Consider the following 10,603-nt stretch of genomic DNA (forward strand, 5'->3'; position numbering starts at 1 on the left):
AACACTGAGGAACCCTCCCATCTATCACCTTTAGAAACACTGAGGAACCCTCCCATCTATCACCTTTAGAAACACTGAGGAACCCTCCCATCTATCACCTTTAGAAACACTGAGGAACCCTCCCATCTATCACCTTTAGAAACACTGAGGAACCCTCCCATCTATCACCTTTAGAAACACTGAGGAACCCTCCCATCTATCACCTTTAGAAACACTGAGGAACCCTCCCATCTATCACCTTTAGAAACACTGAGGAACCCTCCCATCTATCACCTTTAGAAACACTGAGGAACCCTCCCATCTATCACCTTTAGAAACACTGAGGAACCCTCCCATCTATCACCTTTAGAAACACTGAGGAACCCTCCCATCTATCACCTTTAGAAACACTGAGGAACCCTCCCATCTATCACCTTTAGAAACACTGAGGAACCCTCCCATCTATCACCTTTAGAAACACTGAGGAACCCTCCCATCTATCACCTTTAGAAACACTGAGGAACCCTCCCATCTATCACCTTTAGAAACACTGAGGAACCCTCCCATCTATCACCTTTAGAAACACTGAGGAACCCTCCCATCTATCACCTTTAGAAACACTGAGGAACCCTCCAATCTATCACCTTTAGAAACACTGAGGAACCCTCCCATCTATCACCTTTAGAAACACTGAGGAACCCTCCCATTTATCACCTTTAGAAACAATGAGGAACCCTCCCATCTATCACCTTTAGAAACAATGAGGAACCCTCCCATGTATCACCTTTAGAAACACTGAGGAACCCTCCCATCTATCACCTTTAGAAACACTGAGGAACCCTCCCATCTATCACCTTTAGAAACACTGAGGAACCCTCCCATCTATCACCTTTAGAAACACTGAGGAACCCTCCCATGTATCACCTTTAGAAACACTGAGGAACCCTCCCATTTATCACCTTTAGAAACCCTCCCATTTATCACCTTTAGAAACACTGAGGAACCCTCCCATCTATCACCTTCAGAAACACTGAGGAACCCTCCCATCTATCACCTTTAGAAACACTGAGGAACCCTCCCATCTATCACCTTTAGAAACACTGAGGAACCCTCCCATCTATCACCTTTAGAAACACTGAGGAACCCTCCCATCTATCACCTTTAGAAACACTGAGGAACCCTCCCATCTATCACCTTTAGAAACACTGAGGAACCCTCCCATCTATCACCTTTAGAAACACTGAGGAACCCTCCCATCTATCACCTTTAGAAACACTGAGGAACCCTCCCATCTATCACCTTTAGAAACACTGAGGAACCCTCCCATCTATCACCTTTAGAAACACTGAGGAACCCTCCCATCTATCACCTTTAGAAACACTGAGGAACCCTCCCATCTATCACCTTTAGAAACACTGAGGAACCCTCCCATCTATCACCTTTAGAAACACTGAGGAACCCTCCCATCTATCACCTTTAGAAACACTGAGGAACCCTCCCATCTATCACCTTTAGAAACACTGAGGAACCCTCCCATCTATCACCTTTAGAAACACTGAGGAACCCTCCCATCTATCACCTTTAGAAACACTGAGGAACCCTCCCATTTATCACCTTTAGAAACACTGAGGAACCCTCCCATCTATCACCTTTAGAAACACTGAGGAACCCTCCCATCTATCACCTTTAGAAACACTGAGGAACCCTCCCATCTATCACCTTTAGAAACACTGAGGAACCCTCCCATCTATCACCTTTAGAAACACTGAGGAACCCTCCCATCTATCACCTTTAGAAACACTGAGGAACCCTCCCATCTATCACCTTTAGAAACACTGAGGAACCCTCCCATTTATCACCTTTAGAAACACTGAGGAACCCTCCCATCTATCACCTTTAGAAACACTGAGGAACCCTCCCATTTATCACCTTTAGAAACACTGAGGAACCCTCCCATCTATCACCTTTAGAAACACTGAGGAACCCTCCCATCTATCACCTTTAGAAACACTGAGGAACCCTCCCATCTATCACCTTTAGAAACACTGAGGAACCCTCCCATCTATCACCTTTAGAAACACTGAGGAACCCTCCCATCTATCACCTTTAGAAACACTGAGGAACCCTCCCATCTATCACCTTTAGAAACACTGAGGAACCCTCCCATTTATCACCTTTAGAAACCCTCCCATTTATCACCTTTAGAAACACTGAGGAACCCTCCCATCTATCACCTTCAGAAACACTGAGGAACCCTCCCATCTATCACCTTTAGAAACACTGAGGAACCCTCCCATCTATCACCTTTAGAAACACTGAGGAACCCTCCCATTTATCACCTTTAGAAACAATGAGGAACCCTCCCATTTATCACCTTTAGAAACACTGAGGAACCCTCCCATTTATCACCTTTAGAAACACTGAGGAACCCTCCCATCTATCACCTTTAGAAACACTGAGGAACCCTCCAATCTATCACATTTAGAAACACTGAGGAACCCTCCCATTTATCACCTTTAGAAACACTGAGGAACCCTCCCATCTATCACCTTTAGAAACACTGAGGAACCCTCCCATCTATCACCTTTAGAAACACTGAGGAACCCTCCCATCTATCACCTTTAGAAACACTGAGGAACCCTCCCATCTATCACCTTTAGAAACACTGAGGAACCCTCCCATCTATCACCTTTAGAAACACTGAGGAACCCTCCCATCTATCACCTTTAGAAACACTGAGGAACCCTCCCATCTATCACCTTTAGAAACACTGAGGAACCCTCCCATCTATCACCTTTAGAAACACTGAGGAACCCTCCCATCTATCACCTTTAGAAACACTGAGGAACCCTCCCATCTATCACCTTTAGAAACACTGAGGAACCCTCCCATCTATCACCTTTAGAAACACTGAGGAACCCTCCCATCTATCACCTTTAGAAACACTGAGGAACCCTCCCATCTATCACCTTTAGAAACACTGAGGAACCCTCCCATCTATCACCTTTAGAAACACTGAGGAACCCTCCCATCTATCACCTTTAGAAACACTGAGGAACCTCCCATCTATCACCTTTAGAAAGCCTCCCATTTATCCTTTAGAAACACTGAGGAACCTCCCATCTATCACCTTCAGAAACACCGAGGAACCCTCCCATCTATCACCTTTAGAACACTGAGAACCCCTCCCATCTTATCACCTTTAGGAAACACTGGAGGAACCCTCCATTTATCACCTTTAGAAAGTTAATGAGGAACCCTCCCATTTATCACCTTTAGAAACACTGAGGAACCCTCCCATCTATCACCTTAGAAACACTGAGGAACCCTCCCTCCAGGTTCCCTTAGAAACACTGAGCTTGAACCCTTGATAATCACCTTTCCTGAGGAACCCTCCCATCTATCACAGTTTGAAACGACTTTAACCCTCCCATCTATCTACCTTTGACTCATTCCTCTCTGAACCCTCCCATTTATCACCTTTTGACCTGAGGACCCCTCTCATTTATCCCCTTTAGAAACACTGAGGAAGCCTGACCTCATCTTTACTAGATGCTGTTCTTCCAGAAACACTGAGGAACCCTCCCATTTATCACCCTTGTAACACTGAGGAACCCTCCCTCTATCACACTTTTAGCCCCACTCGGAGGAACCTCCCATCTATCACCTTTAGAAACACTGAGGAACCCTCCCATCTATCACCTCTTCCCTCTGCTCAAACTTTCTCCAATCTATCTCCTGATTCACTGAGGAACCCTCCTCTCCTCCCTTACTGCATCCTTTGACTCCCTATGTCCCCTATCACATCCAGGCCGGCTCGGTCCTCCCCTCCCGCTCCGTGGCTCGACGACTCATTGCGAGCTCACAGAACAGGGCTCCGGGCATCCACCTTTAGAAACATGGAGGAACTTCCCTCCCTCGGACCTGGCATCCTTTCACTCCCCTCCCTCTACATTTTCCTCCTCTGTCTCTGCTGAAACCCTTTCTACCATTCTAAGTTCCAAGCATCTGCCTCTAACCCTAGGAACGCTCTTTGCCATCTCCTCCCTTTGAATCCTCCCCCCCCTCCCTCCTCCCTCTCTGCAGATGACTTCGTCACCATTTTGAAAGGAACGATGACATCCGATCCGTTTGCTAAACAAGCGAACCCTCCCAGTTCTGCTCACCTGCCCTACCCTATGCTCTGACCTCTTTCTCCCCTCTCTCCCAGATGAAACGTCTTGTGACGGAACGGCCTCCCAACAACCTGCCCGCTTGACCCTATCCCCTCCTCTCTTCTCCAGACCATTTAGAAGACCTTCTCCCTTACCTCACCTCGCTCATCAACTCATCCCTGACCGCTGGCTACGTCCCTCCCGTCTTCACGAGAGTTTTTCTGAAAAAACCACACTCGATCCCTCCGATGTCACAACTTTACAGACCAGTATCCCTTCTCTCTTTTCTCTCCAAAACTCTTGAGAACCCTCCCCATCTACTATCTCTCTTAGAAACCTTGAGGAACCCTCCAAATCAGTCAGGTTTTCAAGAAGTCACACTGAGACTGCTCTTCTCTGTATCACGGAGCGCTCCGCACTGCTAAAGGAACTCTCTCTCCTCTCTCTCATCCTTTAGAAACACTGAGGAACCATCAGATCCTCCTATCACATTTAGTTGGGCATCTGGAGGAACCCTCCCATTTATCACCTTTGCCTGAGGAACCCTCCCATCTATCACGTTTAGAAACACTGAGGAACCCTCCCAGCTCTCACCACTGAGGTGTCCCCCAGAAACACTGAGGAACCCTCCCATCTATCACCTTTAGAAACACTGAGGAACCCTCCCATTTATCATTGCTTAGAAACACAATTAACTTCTCCTTTCCCCTTTAGATGACCACTGGCGAACCCTCCCATCTATCACCTTTAGAATATCCCAGTGTGGAACGGATCACACCTATCACATTTAGAAACACTGAGGAACCTCCCATTTATCACGGTTGAAACTCCATTGTGAACTCCTCCCAGATCTATCACCTTTGAACACTGGGAACCCTCGTTCTCAACTAACATCAAAGGCGGTGTCCCTTCCTCTATCACCTCTACAACACTGAGGAACCCTGCCATTTATCACAGAAAGCCTCCCATTTATCACCAGGCACTTGTCATCTCCCGTCTTGATTACTGCAGAAACACTGTTGTGGGAACCCTCCCATCTATCACCTTTACAACTCATGAGGAACCCTCCCATCTGTTCAACCTTTCCCAAGTTCTCTCCGTCAGGAACCCTCCCATTTATCCACTGGCTTAGAAACAGTTGAGGAACCCTCAAGACCATGGTGCTCGCCTAGAAACACTGAGGAACCCTCCCATTTATCACCTTTAGAAACACTGGAGGAACCCTCCCATCTATCACCTTTGGCCTGAACCCTCCCTACCATTGAGGAAGTACTGAGGAACCCTCCCATTTATCACCTCTGGCCCCCACTGGTGGAACAAACTCCATCTATCACCTTTAGAAACACTGAGTCAACCCTCCCACCTTCCATTTAGAAACCTGAAACCCCACCTCTTCAAGGAATCACCTAGGATAGGGTAAGTAAGGGTAGGTAATCCTTCTCCCCCCAACAAGATTTAGAAAGTGGCTGTTCCACTGGCTGTCATGGGGTGTATGCACCTTTAGAAACACTGAGGAACCCTCCCATCTATGACTTAAAACAATGGAACCCTCCCATCTATCACCTTTTAGAAACACTGAGGAACCCTCCCATCTATCACCTTTAGAAACACTGAGGAACCCTCCCATCTATCACCTTTAGAAACACTGAGGAACCCTCCATCTATCACCTTTAGAAACACTGAGGAACCCTCCCATCTATCACCTTTAGAAACACTGAGGAACCCTCCCATCTATCACCTTTAGAAACACTGAGGAACCCTCCCATCTATCACCTTTAGAAACACTGAGGAACCCTCCCATCTATCACCTTTAGAAACACTGAGGAACCCTCCCATCTATCACCTATTTAGAAACACTGAGGAACCCTCCCATCTATCACCTTTAGAAACACTGAGGAACCCTCCCATCTATCACCTTTAGAAACACTGAGGAACCCTCCCATCTATCACCTTTAGAAACACTGAGGAACCCTCCCATCTATCACCTTTAGAAACACTGAGGAACCCTCCCATCTATCACCTTTAGAAACACTGAGGAACCCTCCCATCTATCACCTTTAGAAACACTGAGGAACCCTCCCATCTATCACCTTTAGAAACACTGAGGAACCCTCCCATCTATCACCTTTAGAAACACTGAGGAACCCTCCCATCTATCACCTTTAGAAACACTGAGGAACCTCCCATCTATCACCTTTAGAAACACTGAGGAACCCTCCCATCTATCACCTTTAGAAACACTGAGGAACCCTCCCATCTATCACCTTTAGAAACACCGAGGAACCCTCCCATCTATCACCTTTAGAAACACTGAGGAACCCTCCCATCTATCACCTTAGAAACACTGAGGAACCCTCCCATCTATCACCTTTAGAAACACTGAGGAACCCTCCCATCTATCACCTTTAGAAACACTGAGGAACCCTCCCATCTATCACCTTTAGAAACACCGAGGAACCCTCCCATCTATCACCTTTAGAAACACCGAGGAACGCTCCCATCTATCACCTTTAGAAACACTGAGGAACGCTCCCATCTGCTGCTCCTCTATCCACTCTTGAGACCTGCACACACACACACACACACACACACACACACACACACACACACTTGTTAATGACATTCGTAATTAAACTTTTGTCAAAATAAATGTTACATCCTGACTCCTCCCCCTCCCACCCTCCTCTAGTCCCTCCCCCCAGTCCCTCCCCCCAGTCCCTCCCCCAGTCCCTCCCCAGTCCCTCCTCCAGTCCTCCTCCCAGTCCCCCTCCCAGTCCCTCCCCTTCATCCTCCAGTCCCTCCCCCAGTCCCTCCTCCAGTCCCTCCTCCAGTCCCTCCACCAGTCCCTCCACCAGTCCCTCCTCCAGTCCCTCCTCCAGTCCCTCCCCCAGTCCCTCCTCTAGTCCCTCCTCCAGTCTCTCCTCTAGTCCCTCCTCCAGTCACTCCTCCAGTCCCTCCTCCAGTCCCTCCTCCAGTCCCTCCCCTTCATCCTCCAGTCCCTCCTCCAGTCCCCTCTAGTCCCTCCTCCAGTCCCCCTCTAGTCCCTCCTCCAGTCCCTCCTCCAGTCCCTCCCAGTCCCTCCACCAGAAACTCCTCCAGGAACTCCTCCAGTCACTCTCCCCAGTCCCTCCACCAGTCCCTCCTCCAGTCCCTCCTCCAGTCCCTCCTCCAGTCACTCCCCCAGTCCCTCCACCAGTCCACTCCTCCAGTCCCTCCTCCAGTCCCTCCTCCAGTCCCTCCTCCAGTCCTCCTCCAGTCCCTCCACCAGTCCCTCCTCCAGTCCCTCCCAGTCCCTCCCCTTCATCCCCTCCAGTCCCTCCTCTAGTCCCTCCTCTAGTCCCTCCCCCAGTCCCTCCTCTAGTCCCTCCCCCAGTCTCTCCTCCAGTCCCTCCCCCAGTCCCTCCCTTCATCCTCCAGTCCCTCCCCCAGTCTCTCCTCCAGTCCCTCCCCCAGTCCCTCCCCAGTCCCTCCCCAGTCCCTCCCCCAGTCCCTCCTCCAGTCCCTCCCCCTTCCCCTCGTCCCTCCCCCAGTACCTCTGTACCTCTTATGCACGGTGACGGGTCGGCGTAGGGAGCCAGTCTGTTTGTGATGGTGTCAGCGGACTGACGGAGTCCCATGATTGGCTGGAGCTTCCATCAGGTAACCCTCCAGGTTCTGCCTCCTCTCCATTAACACGCCCTTCTCCCCAGCCCAGACACACATCCACTGGACACACACACAGGTTACAGAGAGTCAGTGGATGTCCGTGTTTGTGTGTGTCTCTGTGTGTGTGTGTGTGTGTGTGTGTGTGTGTGTGTGTGTCTCTGTGTGTGTGTGTGTGTCTCTGTGTGTGCCAGTGTGACTCCCCCAGTGTAAGTAAACATAGAACAGTCCTCCTGCAGAGCTGTACACCCGTCCCCTATGGGTCCTTCCTCCAGAGTTTTCCCTCATCCTACATGGTTCTAAACAGCCTCTGACAGACAGACTCCTAAACCCACCTGCTCAGACTGGTTCTGGAGTCCCTCAGACAGACAGTCCCCTCTATATGGGTCATATATGTTCTGGGAGAACCCTGCAGCCTCCTGACAGACAGACTGGCTGTTATTAAAACCCACCAACCTCTATATGAGTCAACACATGGTGCAACCTCCTGACAGACAGAACCCTCCCAGTCCCTCCTGACAGACAGACTGGCTGTTATTAAACCCACCAACCTCTATATATGGGTCAACACATGGTTCTGAGAACCCAGACAGACTGGCTGTTATTAAACCCACCAACCTCTATATATGACATGGTCCCTGGTTCTGGAGAACCCTGCAGCCTCCCCAGACAGACTGGCTGTTATTAAACCCACCAACCTCTATATGAGTCAACACATGGTTCTGGAGAACCCTGCAGCCTCCTGACAGACAGACTGGCTGTTATTAAAACCCAGTCTATATGGGTCAACACATGGTTCTGGGAAGACCCTGCAGCCTCCTGACAGACAGACTGGCTGTTATTAAACCCACCAACCTCTATACGGGTCAACACATGGTTCTGAGAACCCTGCAGCCTCCTGACAGACAGACTGCTGTTACAAACCCACCACCTCTATGGGGCAGACATGGTTCTGGAGAACCCTGCAGCCTCCTGACAGACAGACTGGCTGTTATTAAAACCCACCAACCTCTATATGGGTCAACACATGGTTCTGGAGAACCCTGCAGCCTCCTGACAGACAGACTGGCTGTTATTACTCTATGGGTCAACACTGTCTGGAGAACCCTGCAGCCTCCTGACAGACAGACTGGCTGTTTTAAACCCACCAATCGTATATGGGTCAACACATGGTTCTGGAGAACCCAGCAGCCTCCCTGACAGACAGACTGGCTGTCATTACCAACCCACTAACCTCTATATGGGTCAACACATGGTTCTGAGAACCCTGCAGCCTCCTGACAGACAGACTGGCTGTTATTAAACCCACCAACCTCTATATGGGTCAACACATGGTTCTGGAGAACCCTGCAGCCTCCTGACAGACAGACTGGCTGTTATTAACCCATCCACCTCTGTATGGGTCAACACATGGTTCTGGAGAACCCTGCAGCCTCCTGACAGACAGACTGGCTGTTATTAAACCCACCAACCTCTATATGGGTCAACACATGGTTCTGGAGAACCCAGCCTCCTCATGGGAGAACCCTGCAGCCTCCTGACAGACAGACTGGCTGTTATTAAACCAACCTCTGTATGGGTCAACACATGGTTCTGAGAACCCTGCAGCCTCCTGACAGACAGACTGGCTGTTATTAAACCACACCTCTGTATGGGTCAACACATGGTTCTGGAGAACCCTGCAGCCTCCTGACAGACAGACTGGCTGTTATTAAACCCAGAGTTGGTAGAATCATATTCAATAGAGTCACAGGTTTATTGGTACACTAAGAGGTGCTTAAACTCCACCAAGTATAAACATCTGGAGAACCCTGCAGCCTCCTGAAGACAGACACTATCAACACATCTTGGTTTGTTAGCCTCTAGACTGGTTGTTATTAAAACATACTAAATATTTGACTGATAAAACGGCTATTAAACCCAGGTTGTAGAATCATATTCAATAGATCACGAGGTTTATTGGTACTAAGAGGTGCTTCTCCACCAAGTATAAACTCTGGGCACAGACATATCAACACATCACTAGAAAACATACTAAACATTTGACTGATAAAACACACATACACACACACACACACATACACACACACACACACACACACACACACACACACACACACACACACACATATTACACACACACACACACACACACACGTAAAAGGAGAGACTCACCTGCCATAGCAGCCCTGATGTTCTCCTTACAGGTGTCCCAGTACCTGTTCCACACACACCCAGAGAGTTCCTCCTGTGACCAACTACTGCTATGCATGGAAGTCCTGTATGCACACACACACACACACACACACACACACACACACACACACACACACACACACACACACACACACACACAGTAATTAGTAAGCGTGTATCGTCTTGCTCTCATCTATAATATCTGCTGCTCAGTGAGATGACGAAGTTTAATATCTGTTGTTACAGCATCACTACAGTTAATATATATATATATTATATTCTGTAATATAGTTAATATATATATTACCTCATGAAGATTGTAGAATATTGTGGTAATATAGTTAAAATATATATTACCTCATGAAGACCGTAGAATATTCTGGTAATATAGTTCATATATATATATTACTCATGAAGACTGTAGAATATTCTGTAATATAGTTAATATATATATTACCCTCATGAAGACCGTAGAATATTCTGGTAATATAGTTAATATATATATTACCTCATGAAGACTGTAGTAGAATATTCTGAAGACCGTAGAATATATAGTTTATATATATTACCTCATGAAGACTGTAGAATATTCTGGTAATATAGTTAATATATATATTACCTCATGAAGACTG

The 10,603-nt window shown here is 48.0% G+C and overlaps 1 long non-coding RNA gene across 1 annotated transcript; it reads right to left on the reverse strand.

Annotated features, from left to right (window-relative positions):
* Positions 1–6,316: 6,316 nt before the first annotated feature.
* On the reverse strand, positions 6,317–7,692 carry LOC127920637 (uncharacterized). The gene is made up of 3 exons (XR_008106755.1): positions 7,675–7,692; positions 6,537–6,697; positions 6,317–6,432 (listed from the first exon to the last, which is right to left on the reverse strand). It is a non-coding gene; the product is annotated as an uncharacterized LOC127920637 (long non-coding RNA).
* Between the last annotated feature and the right edge of the window lie 2,911 nt (positions 7,693–10,603).

This window comes from Oncorhynchus keta, unplaced genomic scaffold (genome assembly GCF_023373465.1).
Source record: "Oncorhynchus keta strain PuntledgeMale-10-30-2019 unplaced genomic scaffold, Oket_V2 Un_contig_20105_pilon_pilon, whole genome shotgun sequence".
Taxonomy (NCBI): Eukaryota; Metazoa; Chordata; class Actinopteri; order Salmoniformes; family Salmonidae; genus Oncorhynchus; species Oncorhynchus keta.